The sequence below is a fragment of the Triticum aestivum genome, chromosome 7B, assembly GCF_018294505.1.
Source record: "Triticum aestivum cultivar Chinese Spring chromosome 7B, IWGSC CS RefSeq v2.1, whole genome shotgun sequence".
Lineage (NCBI taxonomy): Eukaryota > Viridiplantae > Streptophyta > Magnoliopsida > Poales > Poaceae > Triticum > Triticum aestivum.
Genome location: NC_057813.1, coordinates 9,376,696 through 9,398,602, shown reverse-complemented (window position 1 = coordinate 9,398,602; position 21,907 = coordinate 9,376,696).

Below are 21,907 nucleotides of genomic sequence, written 5' to 3'. Positions count from 1 at the left end.
ATAATCTCGGTAAGACCGATTACACAAACTCGGTGAGACCGATTTTGGTAATTAGCTAACCAGAGAGTTGGTCAGGTAAACTTGGTGGGACCGATTTGCTCTTTTCGGTGAGACCGAAATGTTACGAAAGGGAAACAGAGAGTTTAAATTGCAATCTCGGTGGGACCGATCACTCAGTTCGGTTAGACCAAAACGTTACGAAGGGAAACAGAGAGATTACAATCCCATCTCGGTGAGACCGAGATCCCTATCGGTGAGACCGATTTGCCTAGGGTTTGTGGCAGTGGCTATGACATTTGAACTCGGTGGCGCCGGATAGAAAGAATCGGTGTGACCGATTTTGACTTTAGGTTTAGGTCATATGAGGATGTGAGAAAGTAGTTGAGGGTATTTGGAGCATATCACTAAGCACTTGAAGCAAGAGGCTCATTAAACAACACCTCATCCCTCCTTTATAGTATTGGCTTTTCCTATAGACTCAATGTGATATTGGATCACTAAAATGTAAAATGAAGAGTCTTGAGCTTTTGAGCTTGAGCCAATCCTTTGTCCTTGATATTTTGAGGGATCCACTTTCATCATCCATGCCATGCCATTCATTGAGCTTTCCTGAAATAATAGTCTTGGAATAGCATTAGCTCAGTGAGCTATATGTTGTTATGAATTACCAAAACCACCTAGCGATAGTTGCACTTTCAGTCTCCCCCTTTTTGGTAATTGATGACAACATATAGATCAAAGCTTCGAAAAATGATAATAAGATTGAAAAACATCGTCGCTTTGAGAAGTATGTGATAAGCAAGAGCTCCCCCTAAATTTGTGCATAGTTTAAAATTTGCTTTGGATTGCAAATGCACAAGGAATTAGGCTCATGGGTTACTCTTCCATGTCACATACATCTTGGTGGAGCGCTCGAAATAATAAAGATTGAATACATGCACTCATCACCAAGCAAAATGAATGATCATATAAGGATAGGTAAGATAATATCATCAAACAGGCATAAGTGTAGCTTATGATCAAACACATGATCATCAATGTCTCAGAGATAATAGCATAGTATCTCAAGCAATCAAAAGCAAACAGAGTTTAACCACCAAAGCAAGAGAGAATAAAAGAAACACTCTCTCTCTCGAAGCCTATGATCTATACATTTTTCTCCCCCTTTGGCAACAAGTTACCAAAAAGTTCATAGAAAATGCATAGTGCTAGATCGACTCTCAGGCTTGATCTTCAGGTGGTGGTGTCCGGAGAACTCCAAGAACGAAGGCTTCAGTCGATGTAGATGGAGCTGGAGGAGTTGGTGCTGGAGCTGGTTGCCCTGGAGCTGTAGGAGCTGTTGCTGGTGCAGATGATGTAGCTCTAGTGTCTGTCACAGGCATTGCAGCTGACCTCTGAGCTCTAGGCACTCTAGCAAATGCATCAGTGGTTGTCTTTCCCTTCCTCTCCTGCATGTCATCTTGAAGCTGCTCCACAACTGATTGAATCTCAGTTATTTTGACATCTAGATCATAGAATTTTTGTTCCATGATTCTTTCCAGGCTCTCCTGGTTTTGAGTTAGGGTGGCCAACCCCTTCTCAATCCTCAGTGTTGATGCTATCAAGTAACCAAGTTGCTCCTGCTTGTTCTTCAAGAAGTACTTAGATGCCTCCTCTTGAGTTGGCATCTTGGCAGCCTTCTCTTTCCTTGCCTTGTCCTTCTTCTCTTGAGCTTGCACTGATGATGGTTCATTCTCATTCATTACAACTTGATTGTCCTCAAAGTTTGGATAGAGAGCAAAGTGTTCCTTATCCAACAGATATGTTCCTGTGCCCATCTTTGAGTTAATCAACTCCTGAATCTATGGGGCATATCCACAACTTCTCTTTTGGTCTGCAGCAGTCCTGTTGATAGTCTCTACCATAAGGCTCATGACCTAGAATTTCTGTGGCACATCAAATATGTGTAGCATGTTTATTGCATGCCCTCTGATCATGCTCTGGTCACCTAACTTGGGCAAAAGAGTGTGCCTTAGGATCCAGTTGATCATAGGCAGCCCTGATAGAAGAAAATGGACTGACCGAAACGAGAAAGTCTCAAGAGCTTTGTCTGGGATCTCCTTGTACATATGTGACATAGTATTGTGTCTCATCTTCTTCTTGGCATAGAAATCCAAGTCATCTTCACTCTCCTTGGGGGCATTGATCAGACTTGCCCATTCCTCTATGGTTGACTGGTACCTTGTACCTTCTGACATCCAAACTATCCTCCCATTTGGATAGAAGTGTGCTGTGGAGTAGAATTGCATAATGAGTTCATCATTCCAGTTGGTGAGCTTCTGCCGAACAAAATCTGCAACTCCACAAGCAACAAAACTATCATACACTCCAGGATAGTGTTCTTCATTCTCCTTCATGTAGGTCCAGTTGACCCACCTAATACACACACTATGGGCTTCTTGTCCAACAAGATTGTCTCATATAAGTCCTGTTGTTCCTTTGTATGGAACTTGTAATCAACAACAGTCCTTCTCCTGGTGGCATATGGATCTGTCATTCTCGATAGCCTCAACCCTGAGTCTATCCTGATATTCATGTCCTCGGCCACAGGATGAGCATCATTTGGTCTGGAATCTTGGGTTTGAGCTTCCTTAGGACCTGCCCTTCTTCATCTTCCTCAGCAGGAACATCAAGCATTGGGGCCTTCTTCTTCTCAGCTGTTGGCATACTCTTGGTATTCCTCTTTGGTGCAATCTTGGGCTTGGGGGCAGCTTTGGGTGCTTCTTTGGGCTTTGATGTTGCAGCCCCTGACTTTATAGCATCACCCATTAGCTTTTGTGCCTTGGGTGCTGGTGCAGCAACCTCTTCTTCCTCTTCCATCATGGAAGGTTGACCAACAACTTTGGCCATGGTCTTTTTGACCCTTTCTTTCCTTTTCTTTCCTTCAGCAGCAGCAGGCTCTTTGGGTTGGGATTCCAAAGGAACTTGAGTGGAGACTCTGGCTTTGGACATTGGTTGTCTACCTGCAGGCCTTTTGATCTTCATGCCTGGCTTTACTGCAGTTGAGCTGTACTCCTTCTTGAGCTCTACTTTCTTGGAAGTAGCCTCATCTTCTTCTGCTATATAATCCTCATCCTCAGATTCTGAGGTCTTCTTCTTTCTTGTCCTTGTGGCAGCTTTAGGCAGATTGCTTGGAGTGCTTCTGCTCCCTTCATCTGAGCTGTTAGAGGGACTAGTGCCCTCACTCATGTGAATCTGCTCTTCTGACTTGTTCTGGCTGTCACTTTGGTCTGACATGCTGCAAATCACTAACTGTTGACCCCGTGAATAGTTATAGATGAGATAGAATTGATGAGCATCACAAAATGCAGAGATTTTTGCAAAAGAATGATTCAAAAATTCAGTTTTAGTTTTCCACAGAAAGCATTTCGGATCAACCAATTTTCAAACTCGGTGACACCGAAGCAGTTTTGGAACCTAAACTGGTGAACTCAGTAGGACCGAGTCACAGTTCGGTGGCACCGAGACTGCTAGGGTTTCACAAAGTTTTAAAATCGGATTAGCAATTCTCGGTCAGACCGAGAGTTACTAGTGCAATGGCGTTAGCCAAATCGGTGGGACCGAGTGTCAGTGTCAAAACCGGCGGATCTCGGGTAGGGGGTCCCGAACTGTGCATCTAGGCGGATGGTAACAGGAGACAGGGGACACGATGTTTTTACCCAGGTTCGGGCCCTCTCGATGGAGGTAAAACCCTACTCCTGCTTGATTAATATTGATGATATGGGTAGTACAAGAGTAGATCTACCACGAGATCAGAGACGCTAAACCATAGAAGCTAGCCTATGGTATGATTGTTGTTCGTCCTACGGACTAAAACCCTCCGGTTTATATAGACACCGGAGAGGTCTAGGGTTACACAGAGTCGGTTACAATGGGAGGAGATCTACATATCCCTATCTCCAAGCTTGCCTTCAATGCCAAGGAAAGTCCCATCCGGACACGGGACGAAGTCTTCAATCTTGTATCTTCATAGTCCACGAGTCTGGCCAAAGGTTACAGTCCGGCTATCCGGACACCCCCTAATCCGGGACTCCCTCAGTAGCCCCCGAACCAGGCTTCAATGACGATGAGTCCAGCATGCAAATTGTCTTCGGCATTGCAAGGCGGGTTCTTCTCCAAATCCCATATACCTGTTGAATAGTGTCCGGCTTCTGGTGAATGTTTGGCTCCTTGGCTTCTGCGCCCAATAATGGCCATCTTCCACATGTCAAACGAATGTGAAAAGCCAGGGTGTTTTTTCATTTACCTCCCTAGCTGTGCAAATGAGCTGCCTATAAAAGAGACGGGGATTTAGATCCGAATCACACCATCCTCCCTTCGCGAGCTTTCATCGGAGCGCATTCGACAGAGATCCATTCCATCATGGCCGGTCGACGCAGCTCCTCCTCTCGCCCTCCCAGTCCTCAGCCTGGAGATTGGGAGAGATGCTCCGTGACGCACAGCGAGCTAGTGGCGCTCCAAGCCAAGGGGTTACTCCCCCCCCCAGCCTACATGGTCCCGGTTTGAGCCGGGCTCGCCACCTATAATGGTGGAGAGCAAGCGGAGAGCATCCCCAATCCCTCCAAAGGAGAGCGGGTATGCCTTGTCCCTTATTTGATAAGAGGGCTCGGATTTTCAGTTCATCCGTTTCTCCGGGGGCTCCTGGAGTTCTACGGCCTCCAGTTGCACAGCCTTACGCCTGCCTCCATATTGCATATTGCGGGCTTCGTAGCCCTTTGCGAGCTGTTTTTGGGTATCGAGGCTCATTTTGCATTGTGGAAGAAGCTGTTCTGCCTCGTGCCCCATTCTCATGAGGGGTCGATATATCAAGTGGGCGGAGCCGAACTATGGTGCATCGCCGGGACCGGATATCTATCCGGGACCCCAAAGAAGGCGTCCGAAGACTGGCCTTCAGAATGGTTTTATATAGAAGACGTCCCCCTGCTGGACCTTGTTCGAATCGGCCTCCCCGAGTTCGACAATGCTCCTCTGAAGAAGCGCCTAAGCTGGCGTCCACGGAGCCCTCAGAAGGAAAGTGACAAGGACGTCCTTTACCTGATGAACCGGATAAGGTTGTTAGCCCATTACAGACTGACCATGATCGAGGTCATGGCCACATGCATTATGAGGGGGGTGCAGCCGCTTCAGTACAAAGTCCACCCCATGTGGGATTTCAATAGGGAGGATGACGCCACCTGGTGCGGCCGCAAGGGGCCGGATTCGGCTGCCACTCTAATGAAGATCTTGTCCTCTTTGTACAAGGGAGAAGAGGAGGAATTCCTCCGCGTCAAACCACGGGGCGGATTTTCTATGTACAATCCTCCAAGCCGGGTAAGCGAACACTTTCACTTGCCCATCTGTTTTCATATTCCCACAGTTAAGTACTTAGTATAGCAATTTCAACGCAGGAGCTACGCCAGACTGTAAAGGAGATAAACAACCCTCCTCCACAACCCGAGGACCCGGAACGGTCCCTTGATCCGGACTCCCAAGAGGACCCGGACTTATGTGTGGAGCTGATTGATGGGGTGTTTCATCAATTGAGCAAGGACAACACCTACTTCTATGCTCTTTGGTGATTAATGAATCGTATCAAAACGCGTAGTTGGAAGGTTTTATGTTGGAATGTCCGTGGCTTGAACTCAGATACACGACAGCGCTCTGTCAGAGAGAAAGTGACTGAGAGTCAATGTTCTGTAGTTTGTCTTGAAGAAACAAAGTGTTCATCCTGCTCTCGGGCAACTATGAAATCCATCTGTCCTCATGGTTTTGATCAATTTGTTGAATCTCCATCTAGAGGTGCCTCGGGGGGCCTTTTGACTGCCCGGCGTTCGGATGTGTTCCATGGCACTCTCTTACAAGCCAAACCCTACGCTATTGTCATGCAGTTTACTTCGGTCCATAACAATGAACAGTGGTTTCTGGTTAATGTTTATGGTCCTTGTCAGGGTGAACTTAGGGATGAGTTTGTCTCATGGATATACAATTTGGATATTGACCCTGGCCAATTGTGGATGTTGATGGGAGACTTCAATTTTATTCGTTGCTTTGATAATAGGAACCTCCCGGGTGGTGACATAAATGATATGTTTATTTTCAATGAAATTATTGACCATTTGGGATTACTTGAGCTCCCCTTAAAGGGAAGACAGTTTACTTGGTCCAACATGCAGGACATGCCTCTGTTGGAGCAACTGGACTGGTTGTTTACTTCTGCTAGTTGGATTAACTGATATCCCATGACACAAGTGACTCCTTTGGCAAAAACTGCGTCTGATCATGTGCCTTGCCTGGTTAACATCAGTACATCCATCCCAAAGGCACATATCTTCAGGTTTGAAAACTTTTGGGTGCATCAGGCTGGTTTATATGATTGTGTGCAAGAGGTTTGGAATCGTCCTTCTCGTAAAAAGCATATTGCAGCAGTTATTGTTGATAAATTAAAGGCTTTGCGGTTTGCTTTGAAGAAATGGCAGAAAGGTTTATCTCATATTAAAGGGCTGATTGAGAAATGTAACTGGGTAATTCTCTGGCTTGACAATCTTGAGGACATGAGACATCTTTCTAGGCCTGAGATTAACTTCAGAAAAATCATCAAGCATCACCACGAGCACCTGCTACACATGCAATATCTTTACTGGAGGAAAATATGTACTATCAGGTATATTAAAGTTGGAGAGGAAAACACCAAGTTTTTTCAGGCCATGGCAACTGAAAGATTCAGAAAAAATTCAATTGCTAGTCTGGTGCTGCCTGATGGATCTGTCACATCTAATCATGAGGTTATGGCCAGAGAGTTCTTGATTTCCTTCAAGAACAGAATGGGGATGATTAGGCCAATAGTTTTGGATGAGAACATTCTTTCATTGATACCTAGGGTGCAGGGCTTGGAGGTACTTACCAAACCTTTTGAGATTAAGGAGATGGAGCAGGTTATTAATGAAATGCCTATTGATAAGGCGCCTGGGCCTGATGGCTTCAATGGTCTTTTTCTTAAAAAGTGCTGGACAATAATCTCTGCTGATTTTATTCAGTTGGTGCAGGAGTTTCATGCTGGTACAGTGCAGTTAGAAAGCCTCAATGATGCCTACATTACACTGATACCAAAGAAACAGTCGCCTGAGGGGGTGGGAGACTTTCGGCCTATCTCCCTTACTAGTGTTGGCCTCAAATTCCTTACAAAATTGGCGGCTAATAGATTTCAGCAGGAAATCATTAACTGTATCCATAAAAACCAATATGGCTTCATAAAATCAAGAACAATCCAGGATTATCTTGCATGGACTTTTGAATATATCCATCAGTGCAACCAGTCTAAGCAGCCCATCCTTTTGCTCAAGTTGGATTTTGAAAAGGCCTTTGATTCCATTCAGCATGAGGCTATATTAAGGATCCTTGCTGCAAAAGGGTTTGATAATAGATGGATTTCATGGATTAGGCAGCTACTGTCTTCTGGCACTTCCTCTGTCTTGCTCAATGGAGTTCCTGGCAATCATTTCAAATGCAAATGTGGAGTTAAGCAAGGGGATCCAATCTCTCCTCTGCTTTTTGTTATTGCTGCTGACCTCCTAAAGACTTTGATTAATAACCTTCTTCAGCAGGGTTTGATAAGCAGGCCTCTGCCAACACATGATCCTCATTTTCCAGTGGTACAATATGCTGATGACACTCTGTTATTCTTAAGGCTGACAGGGACAATTTGGGGGCATTGAAGTCAGTGTTATATTCTTTCTCTGAGGCAACTGGTCTTCAGATTAACTTTCATAAATCTTCCATGTATCCTATTAATGTGATTGACCAGGATGCTATTGATCTTGCTGCTTTCTTTGGCTGTAAGTTAGGAAAAATGCCCTTCACTTATCTGGGACTGCCTGTTGGGACTACCAGGCCTAAGATTGTGGATCTTCTTCCATTAGTGGATTGTATGGAGAGAAGATTGACTGCAAGTTCTTGGTTCTTGCCTTGGGGAAGCAGGTTGCAACTAGTTAATTCTATCATTTCATCTTTGCCTATCTTCTTCCTTTGTACTCTGTCAACCCCTCAGGGGATTTTGAAGCAGTTGGAAAGGATCCAAAGGCAGTGTTTATGGAGGAAATATGGTCAGGAGAAGGGTCATTCGTTAGCTGCTTGGCCTCTTGTTTGCAGGCCCAAAACAAAAGGGGGACTTGGAATCTTAAACTTGGGTTTGCAAAATGATGCTCTGCTACTGAAGTTTCAGGATAAATTTTACAATAAAATGGATGTGCCTTGGGTTCAGTTAATATGGGATTCTTATTATTTTGAACGAATTCCTCATGACACCACCCTTTGTGGCTCTTTTTGGTGGAGGGATGTCTGCAAATTGATGGATAATTTCAGAGCAGTTACTGAGGTGGATGTTCGTAGTAGAGATACTGTGTTATTCTGGTCTAACTATTGGAAAGTTGGGAACAACAATGTGCCTCTTCAAGATCAATTTCCTAGACTATATTCTTTTTGTCTCCACAAAAACCTTTCAGTCAAGGAAGTCTTTATGACTGTTAGCTTGCAAGATCTCTTTTACTTGCCCCTCACTGCGCAAGTTTATCAAGAATTTCAGCAGCTTTCGACCCTAATGGGATCTTTCCATTTGGACTATAGCTGCCATGACTCTTGTAATGGAGGCATGGAAAGAAGTCTTCTTATACTGCAAAAAAGTTTTATGACTTTGCTTACCAGCCAATGGTAGCAATCCCCATTTTGAGCTGGATTTGGAAGAGCTGCTGTACTATGTCGATCAAGATGTTTGCTTGGCTAGTTATAATGGACACGGTTAACACCAAGGACATGATTCAGAGAAGGCAATGGAAGATTAAGGAGGGACCACAATGTGTTCTATGCCCAACAGGGATTTTGGACGACAGAAACCACCTTTTCTTCCTGTGCAACTTCAGTGCTCGCGTCTGGAGCTATCTGCAGATTGAATGGAAAGACAGTGAGGACATGGTGGAGATTGCCTTCCATGCTAGAAAGGAGTTCAACAAACCTTTCTTTGCGGAGGTGGTTTTTACTGCTTGGTGGAACATTTGGAAGGTAAGAAATGATAGAGCTTTCAGGAACATCAAGCCTTCCTTCAGAGCATGGAGATATGGATTCATTCATGATCTCACTCTACTTTCCCATAGAATCAAACAGAAGCACAAGGAGGGCTTACTTAGATGGATTGATTTCCTTCCTCCTTGAGGGGAATGGTTTTTGTTCTCTTTTGTATATTTGTATATATTAGGACAACACTACTTGTATAGCTTTCTTTTGCTTTTTTATTCCTCATCTTGAGGATACCTTGTACTACCTTTGTTTTATTTTGCATTAATAAAATGCTGTGGGGTGCAAGCCCTGCAGTCTCCAAGGTAAAAAAACACCTTAGTGGCCATTACGGCCGATTATCCTGGACTACTTCCCGCCTCACAAGTAACCAAGACCGAAGTCCCAGCACTCTTAAAATGATCCATCCGTGCTTATTTTTTATCACTGTATACTGATGGCGTCTTTGCAGGGGAAGTCCTTGAGGCAGAGGGCCGAGCCTACGGTGGCTAGCCAACAAGGGGTATCAAGGTACGGCAGGCTGAAAAGAAGTGCGGTCCGGATTGAGACGCCGGTGCAACGGTAAGTCGTGCCATTTTGTCCCTCGAGTTTTATTCCCTCGAGGCATACCAATGCTCATGCTCTTTTCAGGAAAAAGAGCGCTCGCCGGACTATATCCGGAGAGGTTGCCAATCGTGCCTCCACTAGCCAGGCTCCAAGGACGGGTCCGGAAGCGGAGGCGAGCATGAGGCGCGCACCGGATGTTCCTCTGACAGAGGATGCGGACAGGCTATCTGCCACCAATTCAGAGGTGGAGAGTGCCATGAACCACATGCATCGCCAGACAGTTCTTCGTGACGCTTGTTTCTCCCAAGAGGCATTAGATGCCTTCAATATAGGAGATGCGTACCTCCGTGCCTCTCAAAATGGTCTAGCCAGAGCCACAGAGCAGTATGTAAAAGACATACGGGTGAGAAAATTTGATGGTTATATATATCAGTAGCCCCCGAGACTTGAAACAGTTAGAATAACTGATTTAAGGATCATTTGTTATGCAGGATCTTAAAGAAAAGAATACCCAACTGTCCCAAGAGCTGGAAGAGTGAAAAGCCCAACTTGAGGCCGCACTAGCCGCGGCGGGGGAGGCCAAGGAGACCCCCTCTGGTAATATATGCTTCAAAAGATAAGTATGTTGCGAAGTGCAGCATGTGTAAAAATCTGACAATAACATTGCAGATGGCGCCGGAGTGGATCCGGACAAACAACAACTCCTACGCCGGTTAAAGGCCGGTGAGAGCGTGCTTACAAGGGTGAGGCAAGAGAAGAATAAGCTCCAAGATGCCAACACCCAGCTGGGCAAGGAACTAAAGGACGTTTGTGCTCAGCTGTCGGACTCCATGAAGGAGAATCGGCGGCTTCGACGCGGCATTTTTAGTAAGTGCTTGAACGAACTACAAAAAGAAGAGTTTGGCGAGGAAGTCGATTGACAGAGTTATGTCTGTAGGTATCCTGACAGGTCGACCTGCGGAAGAAATGCCCGGTTCTACGGGTGACCTTCTTCCCGAGCTCTCACAACTGCACGAACGAGTTCGACAGGTGATGCAAGGCGTCGCCCAGGCCTTGTGGTCGTCCGTCTCCATGCCCGAAGGCCTTGGAGAGCTTGCAGAGAAGCTGAAGGGAGCGCGGCGGTGCTTCTGATTATGGAAGATATCGGCCTGCCGTCAAGGCGCCAGGGAGGCCTGGGCCATGGTGAAGACGCAGTACACGAAGGCTGACCCAAACCACATGGACGAGGTCGGACCTGTAGGGCCCGATGGGAAGGAGATCCCTGTCAGTTTAGTGTACGGCCAGGTAGAGTTGGCTGCCAAATATTCCCAACGGGACTGTAAACTAGACAGCCTGTTGGATGGTATTGAAGAGGAATATACCCAGTCAAATTGACTATGTAATTCAAAATGACATGTAAAATGCCTTCTAGCTGGATTGTAGATCGTTTGTCATGGCGGACCTTTTCGCTTCAACCTTGGGACCCGATAGTCCGGAGTGTGACCGAATACCCTCTCGGTTATGTAAGAACTGGGGCATGCGTGGAGACCAGGCGTAGGGGTCATTAGTGCTTTATCAGACAAGTGCCCAACTAGTTATGTTATATTACATGGTTAGTAAGAAACATCTTCCAGGGAGAATAGTTCCGTTAGGGGTTCCTTTCCCTGGGAGGCATGCCCTAAAGTGCATGTTCGGACTGCGAAAAAAGCAGAAAAGCATCTGGGGGTGGATAAATAAACGAGGTAAAAATCATCTTTTAGTTCACCGACTGAATATTCCCTTAAGAACGCTAGCTTTCGGCTTCACCCAATCTGAGGTACACATCCGGCTGACCCGGCAGTAACAACCGCAGAGGTGCTCCCTTTACCACCTAGCCAAACAATCAGGAACGTAGGGGTAAGCACAGGAGCCAGGCAACCCAGCTTGGCCAAAACTTAAGTCATATCGATGCATATAATGGTGAATAAAAGGTACATGCGGAAGTGTGACACATGTGTTGGGCATGAGGCCCGTATAAACAAGCTTCTGTTAAAGAAGCCCCCAGGTATAATGAGCGCGGATGGCGCGTCAATTGTTTGCGAACAAGGCGCAAACGAGCCCTCAAAGGCTGTAAGAGAAAAGGAGGGAGAAGGAGAGAAATATAAGACAACTAATATGTAAAAAGTGAATAGAGGAAGGAGACGAACACAGAGTCCCGCGCTAGGCGTAGAATCTTCTTAGACGGGCTGCGTTCCATGGGTTTGGCTCGAGTCGGTTGTCCGATGTATTTCGGAGACGGTAAGCTCCGCCAGTCAGGACTTGGTCGATTATGAAGGGACCTTCCCATTTGGGCTTGAGTTTGTCCTTTTTCTTGTCTGGCAGGCATAGAACTAATTCACCAACATTGTAAGTTTTGGCCCGTACTTCTCTGCTTTGATATCTTCGAGCCTGGTGTTGATAGAATGCGGAACGGGCTTTTGCCATGGTGCACTCCACCTCCAAGGCGTCCAAACTGTCCTGCCGATCGAGTTCGGCTTCTCTTTCTTCGTACATGCACACGCGAGGTGAGTCATGAATTATGTCGCAGGGCAAAACTGCCTCTGCGTCGTATACCATAAAGAATGGTGTGAATCCGGTAGTGCGATTCGGCGTGGTCCGCAGCCCCCAGAGTACAGAGTCGAGCTCCGCTACCCAGTGCCTGTTAGATTCCTTGAGGGACCGCACTAGTCTGGGTTTGATGCCGCTCATGATTAGACCATTTGCTCGCTCGACTTGACCGTTAGTTTGTGGGTGATAGACTGAAGCGTAGTCGAGCTTGATGCCCATGTTTTTGCACCAGAGTTTTACCTCGTCGGCCTTAAAGTTCGTGCCGTTATCAGTGATGATGCTATGGAGGACGCCGTAACGGTGTACGACCCCTGATATGAAGTCTATCACCGGTCCGGATTCGGCCGTCTTAACAGGCTTGGCCTCTATCCATTTGGTGAATTTTTCAACCATGACCAATAAGTATTTTTGCTTGTAGGTTCCCCCTTTAAGTGGTCCAACCATGTCAAGCCCCCAAACCGCGAAGGGCCAGGTGATGGGTATAGTTTGGAGGGCGGTGGGTGGCATATGGCTTTGGTTAGCAAATAATTGGCAACCGACGCATCGTTGGACTAAGTCCTGAGCATCTACCTGGGCCGTCAGCCAACAAAATCCAGTACGGAAGGCCTTGCTTACAAGGGCCCGGGCTATGGCGTGGTGCTCGCCGAGTCCGGCATGAATTTCAGCCAGAAGGTACCACCCTTCCTCTTTGGAGATACACCTTTGACGGACTCCGGTGGTGCTTTTCTTATAAAGCTCTCCTTCGTGGACTTTATAGGCTTTAGATTGTCGCACTATGCGGCGTGCCTTGTTTTGGTCCTCGGGGAGTTCCTGCCGAGTTAAATAGGCTAGGAATGGTTCTGTCCACGTGGCAATGACTGCCATTATTACGTGGGCTCAGGATGTTACTTCATTGGTAGAGCCTCCCGTTGTGTCAGAATGCTCGGTGTCAGACGGTGCGGCTGGGTCCGGGCTGTTATTTCCGGATTCCCCTTCCCATGATACAGATGGCTTGAATAGCCTCTCCAAGAAAATGTTGGGGGGGGGGGACTGTGTCGCGCTTTGCACTGATGCGTGCCAAGACCTCTGCTGCCTGATTGTTTTCCCGGGCTATAGGTGAAATTCGAGCCCTTCGAACCAAGCTGACATTTTTAGGATGGTGTTGCGATAAGCTGCCATTTTCGAATCATTGGCATCAAAGTCTCCATTTATTTGGGATATCGCGAGGTTCGAATCCCCACGCACCTCTAGGCGTTGAATGCCCATGGAGACTGCCATCCAGAGACCGTGTAGAAGGGCCTCGTATTTGGCTGCATTATTGGAGTCTGTATACATTATCTGGAGTACGTATTGAACTGTATCTCCTATTGGGGACGTCAAAACGACGCCAGCCCCCAGACCAGCTAACATTTTGGAGCCGTCGAAGTGCATGACCCAATTGGAATATGTCTTGTACTCTTTAGGGAGTTCAGCTTCAGTCCATTCGGCGACGAAGTCGGCCAAAACTTGCGACTTGATGGCTCGCCGTGGCTTGTAGGTTATGTCGAACGGGAGGAGCTCAATGGCCCATTTGGCAATCCGGCCCTTCGCGTTGCGGTTGTTTATAATGTCGTTAAGAGGTACTTCGGAGGCTACTGTTATTGAACACTCTTGAAAGTAGTGTCGCAGCTTCCGGGATGCCATAAACACTATGTACGCTATCTTTTGATAATGCGGGTACCGTGACTTGCATGGAGTGATGACAGTGGACACATAGTAAACTGGTTTTTGAAGGGGAAATTTGTGTCCGTTTGTTTCTCGTTCAACGACGAGCACTGCGGTTACAACTTGGTGAGTTGCTGCAATGTATAATAGCATTGGTTCGCCGATGTTAGGCGCGGCCAGGATCGGGTTTGTTTCCAATATGGCTTTTATTTCTTCGAGTCCGGCCGTGGCAGCATCCGTCCACTCGAAGTGTTCGGTGCGCCAGAGGAGGCGATAAAGTGGTAATGCCTTTTCTCCCAAGCGGGAGATAAAGCGTCTTAGAGCCGCCACGCATCCAGTCAATTTTTGTATTTGTTTGAGGTCCTTTGGAGTACCCAATTGTGACAAAGCTCGGATCTTGGCTGGGTTTGCTTCAATTCCTCTACTGGATACAATGAAGCCCAAGAGCTTTCCGGCTGGTACACCGAAAACGCATTTTTCCAGCTTAAGCTTGATGTCATATGTTCAGAGGTTATCGAATGTGAGCCTCAAGTCGTCTACTAGAGTTTCGACATGCTTGGTTTTGACGACCACGTCATCTATGTATGCCTCCACTGTTTTGCCAATCTGGTTTGCCAGACATGTCTGAATCATGCGCTGATATGCTGCGCCGGTGTTTTTGAGCCTGAAGGGCATTGTGTTGAAGCAGAATGGGCCGTATGGGGTGATGAATGCCGTTGCGGCTTGGTCTGGCTCTGCCATCTTAATTTGATGGTAGCCGGAGTATGCGTCGAGGAAACACAATGAATCGTGTCCTGCGGTGGAGTCGATAATATGATCGATGCGGGGGAGGGGGAAGGGATCCTTTGGGCAAGCCTGGTCGAGGTCCTTGAAATCGACGCATAGGCGCCAGGATTTTTCCTTCTTTGGTACCATCACTAGGTTTGCTAGCCAATCCGTATGTTTTATATCTCTGATGAATCCGGCCTCTAGTAGTTTGGCTAGCTCCTCTCCCATGGCTTGTCTCTTAGGCTCAGAGAAACGCTAAAGAGCCTGCTTGACAGGCTTGAATACTTTTAGGATGTTTAGGCTGTGCTCGGCCAGCCTGCGTGGGATTCCTGGCATGTCTGAAGGGTGCCAGGCAAAAATGTCCCAATTTTCGCGTAGGAATTCTCGTAGTGCGGCATCTACATCAGGGTTTAATTACGCCCCGATGGAGGCCGTTTTTAGGGTCCGTTGGATGGACTTGGAATTTGACTATTTCGTCCGCCGGTTTAAAGGAGGTGGAGTTGGATCTTTTATCGAGTATTACGTCGTCCCTGTTCACCATGGAGCGCAGCGCAGTCAGTTCTTCGGCCGCTAGGGCTTCGGATAGTGCCTCAAGGGCCAGTGCGGCTGTCTTGTTCTCGGCGCGGAGTGCTATGTCCGGGTCACTAGTAAGAGTGATGATTCCATTGGGTCTGGGAATTTTGAGCTTCATGTACCCGTAATGGGGTATAGATTGAAAAATTGTGAATGCCTCTCGCCCTAACAGGGCGTGGTATCCGCTGCTGAATGGGGCTACTTGAAACGTGACCTCCTCGGACCTGTAATTATCCGGCGTGCTGAACACCACATCCAGTGTGATTTTTCCTGTGCAGCGCGCTTCCCGACTGAGGATTATTCCTCTAAAGGTTGTGTTGCTTCGCTCAATGCGGCTTCAGTCTATTTCCATTTTTCGAAGGGTTTCCTCATAAATGAGGTTCAATTTGCTGCCACCGTCCATGAGTACCTTGGTAAGTCGAAAGCCGTCCACTATTGGACTGAGGACCAATGCGGCTGGTGCTCGGGCTGTTCGGAATTTAGGTTCATCACTGGCATTAAAGGTAATAGCCATGTCACTCCATGGGTTTATTGTTGCTACCTGGTAGACTTCGGTAAGGCTGCGGAGTGTTCGTTTCCGCATATTGTTTGATGCAAAAGTCTCGAAGACTGTTGATACCGTACCGGTATTCCTGGGCTGGTGCTCTGCGGATTCTGGAGTTAGAAGCTCCTCGCCACTTCTGGCCACCTACTGGAGTATCCAGCATGCTCTAAGGCTATGAGTTGGTGTGGCGCCCTCTGTACTATGAATTTTACAGGGTCCATTGAGCCATTCCTCCAGTACGGTTCCATACCCTATAGAGGGTTTTTGCTTTTTGGTGTTTGGCCCAGGTGCCTGGTGATAATGCGCCCTTTTGTTTTGGACTGGGGTTGTATTCAGGGCCGGATTGTCCCAGAATTTTATTTTGGTTTTCCAGACACTTTCCATCACACAGTATTTTTGTACTATGGATGCTAAGTCGGCGAAGCGTGTAATTTCACAGCAACTTATGGCGTTGAGGATTCCGATGTCTAGGCAATTATTGCAGAAGAATGAAACTGCATCCTCCTCGCGGCAGTCCTCTATCTTGTTCATGACCAGGAGGAATCTGGCCTAGTAATGGTGTACTATTTCCGTGGGCTCTTGCTGAATTTGGGATAGATCCCTTATGTTTGGGTGGGCAGGTGGATTTAAATCCGGAACCTCGCCCGATCTGAGGCTCGGGGACCAAGGAGTTTCCGAACTCGGAAGCTTAGGTTCTTGGATGTTGTCCAATGAATCTGGCCCGCTGCCTAACTTTAGGTTCAGGGCTTGAGTGACGTCCTCCCCTCCGCGGGTATCCGGCTTGGAGGGATCGGGTATCCGGACATATCTGGTCCTTAAGATGGGTGAAGATTCGCCGCACTGTTCTTCCACCACTGCGACGTGGTGGGTGACCTGGGGAGAGTCAATCTCTCTTGGATCGGGTTTAAGCCCAATCCGATCGTAGTTCGTAGCGACTCCCAGGGCGGCGATGCGATCCAAGAGCTCGTTTAAGGAAGAGAGATCATTGGATCTAACTGCTCGGCGAGTTCCGAGTCGAGGTGGAGATTGTTTTCGATGACCCGAGAAGTTTGGCCGATAGCCAAAGCTCCTTTAGATCCGACTAAGAAAACCGCCTAGCCGGAGAGTTTGGCCGATAGACAAAGCTCCTTTAGCAACAGCGCCGTCTTTAAAGACGGGATGCGGCATCCTTCCTGATGGCGACGGCACAGCGGAACTCTCAATGAAAGCACCAATGTCGGTGTCAAAACCGGCGGATCTCGGGTAGGGGGTCCCGAACTGTGCGTCTAGGCGGATGGTAACAGGAGACAGGGGACACGATGTTTTTACCCAGGTTCGGGCCCTCTCGATGGAGGTAAAACCCTACTCCTGCTTGATTAATATTGATGATATGGGTAGTACAAGAGTAGATCTACCACGAGATCAGAGAGGCTAAACCCTAGAAGCTAGCCTACGGTATGATTGTTGTTCGTTCTACGGACTAAAACCCTCCGGTTTATATAGACAACGGAGAGGGCTAGGGTTACACAGAGTCGGTTACAATGGGAGGAGATCTACATATCCGTATCACCAAGCTTGCCTTCCACGCCAAGGAAAGTCCCATCCGGATACGGGACGAAGTCTTCAGTCTTGTATCTTCATAGTCCAGGAGTCCGGCCAAAGGTTACAGTCCGGCTATCCGGACACCCCCTAATCCGGGACTCCCTCACCGGGTTTTTCAACTCGTTGGATCCGAGATGGTTTCAGCGGAAACCTAACCCTAAATTTTCAAATCGCATCTATTCTAAGGATTGTATTGACTGGATAGGAGTGTTTCAATCGTGGCAAGATGCATAATGAACACAATGTGCTAGGAATCAGATGAGGATAGCACTGTGATTGAGTCCATACCCTAGCTTGGCGATGAACTCGCTACGGCGGCAACGGCGAGGGTGAATTCCGTTGACGGCGGCGGAGACCAGCGACAGGAGGCGGCTTGCGACGAGGAGACGGTCCGTAGACCTAGTAGGCAGAGCGAGCTGAGCGCGAGTGAGGAGTTTCGGAGAAAGTTTTCCAAAATTTTGCCCGTGAGTATAAATAGCCCGACCCTGTCGGTGTGACCAAGTGGGACAACTCGGTGGCACCGAGATGCATAACTGTATACAGTTACAACAACTCGATGTGACCAAAAATTTCAAATCGGTTGCACCGAGATTGAAAACCTATATCGACTTAGTGATCTCGGTAGGACCGAAATGGATGAGTCGGTCAGACCGAGAATCACAAAGAAGTTTTGGAATTTAAGTCTATGACGAATCGGGGACTCCGAGTGCCCCTCACACAGAGTGGTTCGAATCTGACTTGATCAAATTTTGTGATGTAGCATGAATAGAGTTTGAGACGAGAAAATCATAGATAGCTAGAGAAGGTTCTTAGGCATTCTTGTCCATCCACTTGGCAAAAAGAAAAGGAACCCAAACAATCAAAGCAACAAGTGGATGTCCTCGAATGAGAGAAATATGCAACCAACATGCTCACACAATAGAATGGCAAATGAAATATGTGGCAAAGCATGCACAACCAATTCTAGCATCTATCAAACAATTGGCGATGACTAGGTCATCTATATATGAGTATATTGACTTAGGAGTCAAATGAGAACATTTGATCATAGGTCATACTCATCGTTTAAGCTCAAGTGGGGTTACCACTTTTACATAATGCATTGATGTGTTCACACCCTTAGAGTTGCTTTGACTCAATTCTTAGAGTTAAGCTCCCCCTAGATGTGAGATCCCCTTTTAGAGGGATGAAATAACCTTGGGTTTTGTCGATGGTGACTTCATGTAAGTGTTGAAGATGTGGATGCTCAATGTTGATGTAGATCATTTGGAGCAATCCTTTGGAGTGAGTTGCACTTTCAACATTCCTACATGGGTTAGTCCCACAAGGAACAAACAAGAATATCTATAGACATAGAGTGATGCACACACAAGATGATGTCCATGAAATCATTAGGTTACCTTGTCCCTTGCCTTACCAACATGAGGGTTTGTGACTCCTTGAACTAGTGCAAGATGTGGAAGTTGATTGCACTTGTCCTTGCCATAATGATATGAGTGAAGAATGTTGGCGGAGTCACCCTCAAGAACTCTCTAGTTCTTCTTCTTCGGGATCCACATGATCTTGATGGGAATCCTTGAAGTTGTAGTCGTACTTGATGAAGTAGAACTTGACGTAGTCTTGGGAACCCACTTGACCAAGGCCTTAGGTGCTTCTTCAAATGCATCAATCTCCTCTTGAAGCTTGTCCTTGCCTTTGTTCTTGTGGTCTTGTGGTGGAAGATCATCTTGTGCTTGTGTTCCCTTGAAGGAAGTAGGATCATACTTCTCTTGTTGAGGAACAAACTTCATCTTGGGGTATTGATCTTCTTCCCACTCAACTCCATTGGCATTGAACTTTCGTTCAAAACCAACACCTTGATTCTTCCGGTGCCTTCCTTGCTTGCGCACAATTTCCTCGAATTGCTTACTCCCGGCAAGGCTCTTGTATACACCTTTCTCTATAATTCCCTTCAATAAGCTATTTTCTTGCTCAAGTGTAACTTGGCTAAGAGAATCATTAGTGGAATCAAGAGAACTACTAGAAGCAACAATATTGGATTTGACATTATTATATTGTTACTACTAGAGGAAGGATCTTTCTTGTACTTGTTACTAGATTTGACTTGAGGCATGTAAGTAGATAAGAGTAAACGCTTGGCAATTTAAGAAGAACTTTTCTTACGGAGATCATCATTGACTGCTTTTAAGAACTCATGCTCTTGCTCAAGATTGAGCTTTTCAAAGCGTAACTTGTCATGAGCCCTTAAAAGTTCTTGATGATCTTCGATGATAGTTTCATGAGCTAACTTAAGAGTGTTTAGTTCTTTAGTTAGAAGCTCAATCTTCTCCTTATCATTGTCATTCGTTTTATCTTGATTAGCATGATTAATTGACGTTTCACCATAGTATTCATCACTAGAGTTGTCAATAAGTAAATCGTCATCACCTAGCAAGTCATTTTCATCACTATTGAAATCAACATACTCGGGATGTGCTACCTTTGGACCTTTGGCCATGAAGCATCTTCCAATTCCTTCATTTGGTGAGTCAAATATGTCATAGGAGTTGGTTGACACAAGTGCTAGACCGGCAACACCTTCATCTTGAGTATATTCGGAGTCGGAGTGATAGCTTCTCTCGGAGTGATGGTCGGAGTCGGAGCCGGATACCCATTCACCAACATGAGCTTGATGTCTTCGTTTTGTGTAGCTCTTTGATGACTTGTCCTTCCTTTCCAAATCCTTGCTTCTCCGTGAGGGTCTTCGTTCATAACGATCATCTCTACTCCTCCTCTCTCTTGGTGGTGATTCTTCTCTTTTGCTTCTTCTTTTTGGAGAATCTTCTCTTCTTTTGTAGGGTGTCGTACACTCATTGGAATAGTGTCCGGGTCTCCCAAAATTGTAGCAGTTTCGCTCTCGACTAGAAGATCTTTTGTCATTGTAGGACCTTGACTTAGAGCTTCTTTCTTTGCTTCTACTCTTGTAGAATTTGTTGAAGTTCTTCACCATTAAGCTCAATTCTTCATTGAAGGTTTGTTTCTCACTTGATGATGTGGGGGCTTCACATGAGGCTTTGTAAGCACCACTTGACTTGTTGTGAAGTTCCTCCTTATCCTTGAGTGACATCTCATGAGCAACAATTCTTTCAATGACTTCCGTTGGCTTGAGATCTTTGTAGTTTGGCATCATTTGGATGAATGTGCACATGATATCATACTTTCCATCGAATGCTCTTAGGATCTTCTTGATGATGAATCTGTCGGTCATCTCTTCACTCCCTAAGCCGGCAATCTCATTTGTGATAAGAGCAAACCTAAAGTACATTTCAGCGACACCTTCACCATCCTTCATTTTGAACTTGTCAAGCTGACTTTGGAGCACATCCAACTTGGATTCCTTGACGGAGTTGGTACCTTCATGCATATCAATCAAAGTATCCCAAATTTCCTTTGCATTCTCAAGATGGCTGATTTTGTTGAATTCTCCGGCGCACAAGCCATTGAAGAGGATATCACAAGCTTGAGCATTGTATTGCAGCATCTTCAATTCATCCGAATTAGCTTCACGGTCCGGCTCTCTCCCATCAAAGAATTCACCTTGCAAGCCAATACAAACAATAGCCCAAACGGCGGCGTTATGTCCGAGAATATGCATTTTCATCTTATGCTTCCAACTAGCAGAATTTGTACCATCAAAGTAAGGACCTCTACGGTGATAATTTCCCTCTCTAGACGCCATACTCTCCTAGGTTGTGAAACCAAGGCTATGACCACCAAAAGCTATGGAAATCAAAGCAAATGGAGACCAAAGCTCTCATACCACTTGTAGGACCTTGAAGTATGTCTAGAGGGGGGTGATTAGACTACTTGACCAATTAAAAACTTAACCTTTTCCCAATTTTAGACTTTGGCAGATTTTAGCTATCTTTGGACAAGTCAAGCAATCATCACACAATTAGAGCAAGCATGCAAACAGTATATAGGCAGCGGAAATTAAAGCATGCAACTTGCAAGAAAGTAAAGGGATGGGTTTGGAGGATTCAAACGCAATTGGAGACACGGATGTTTTTGGCGTGGTTCCGATAGGTGGTGCTATCGTACATCCACGTTGATGGAGACTTCAACCCACGAAGGGTAACGGTTGCGCGAGTCCACGGAGGGCTCCACCCACGAAGGGTCCACGAAGAAGCAACCTTGTCTATCCCACCATGGATGTCGCCCATGAAGGACTTGCCTAACTAGCGGTAGATCTTCATGAAGTAGGCGATCTCCTTGCCCTTACAAACTCCTTGGTTCAACTCCACAATCTTTTCGGAGGCTCCCAAGTGACACCTAGCCAATCTAGGAGACACCACTCTCCAAGAAGTAACAAATGGTGCGTTGATGGTGAACTCCTTGCTCTTGTGCTTCAAATGATAGTCTCCCCAACACTCAACTCTCTCTCATAGGATTTGGATCTGGTGGAAGGAAGATTTGAGTGGAAAGCAACTTGGGGAAGGCTAGAGATCAAGATTCATATGGTAGGAATGGAATATCTTGGCCTCAACACATGAGTAGGTGGTTCTCTCTCAGAAATGGTAAGTTGGA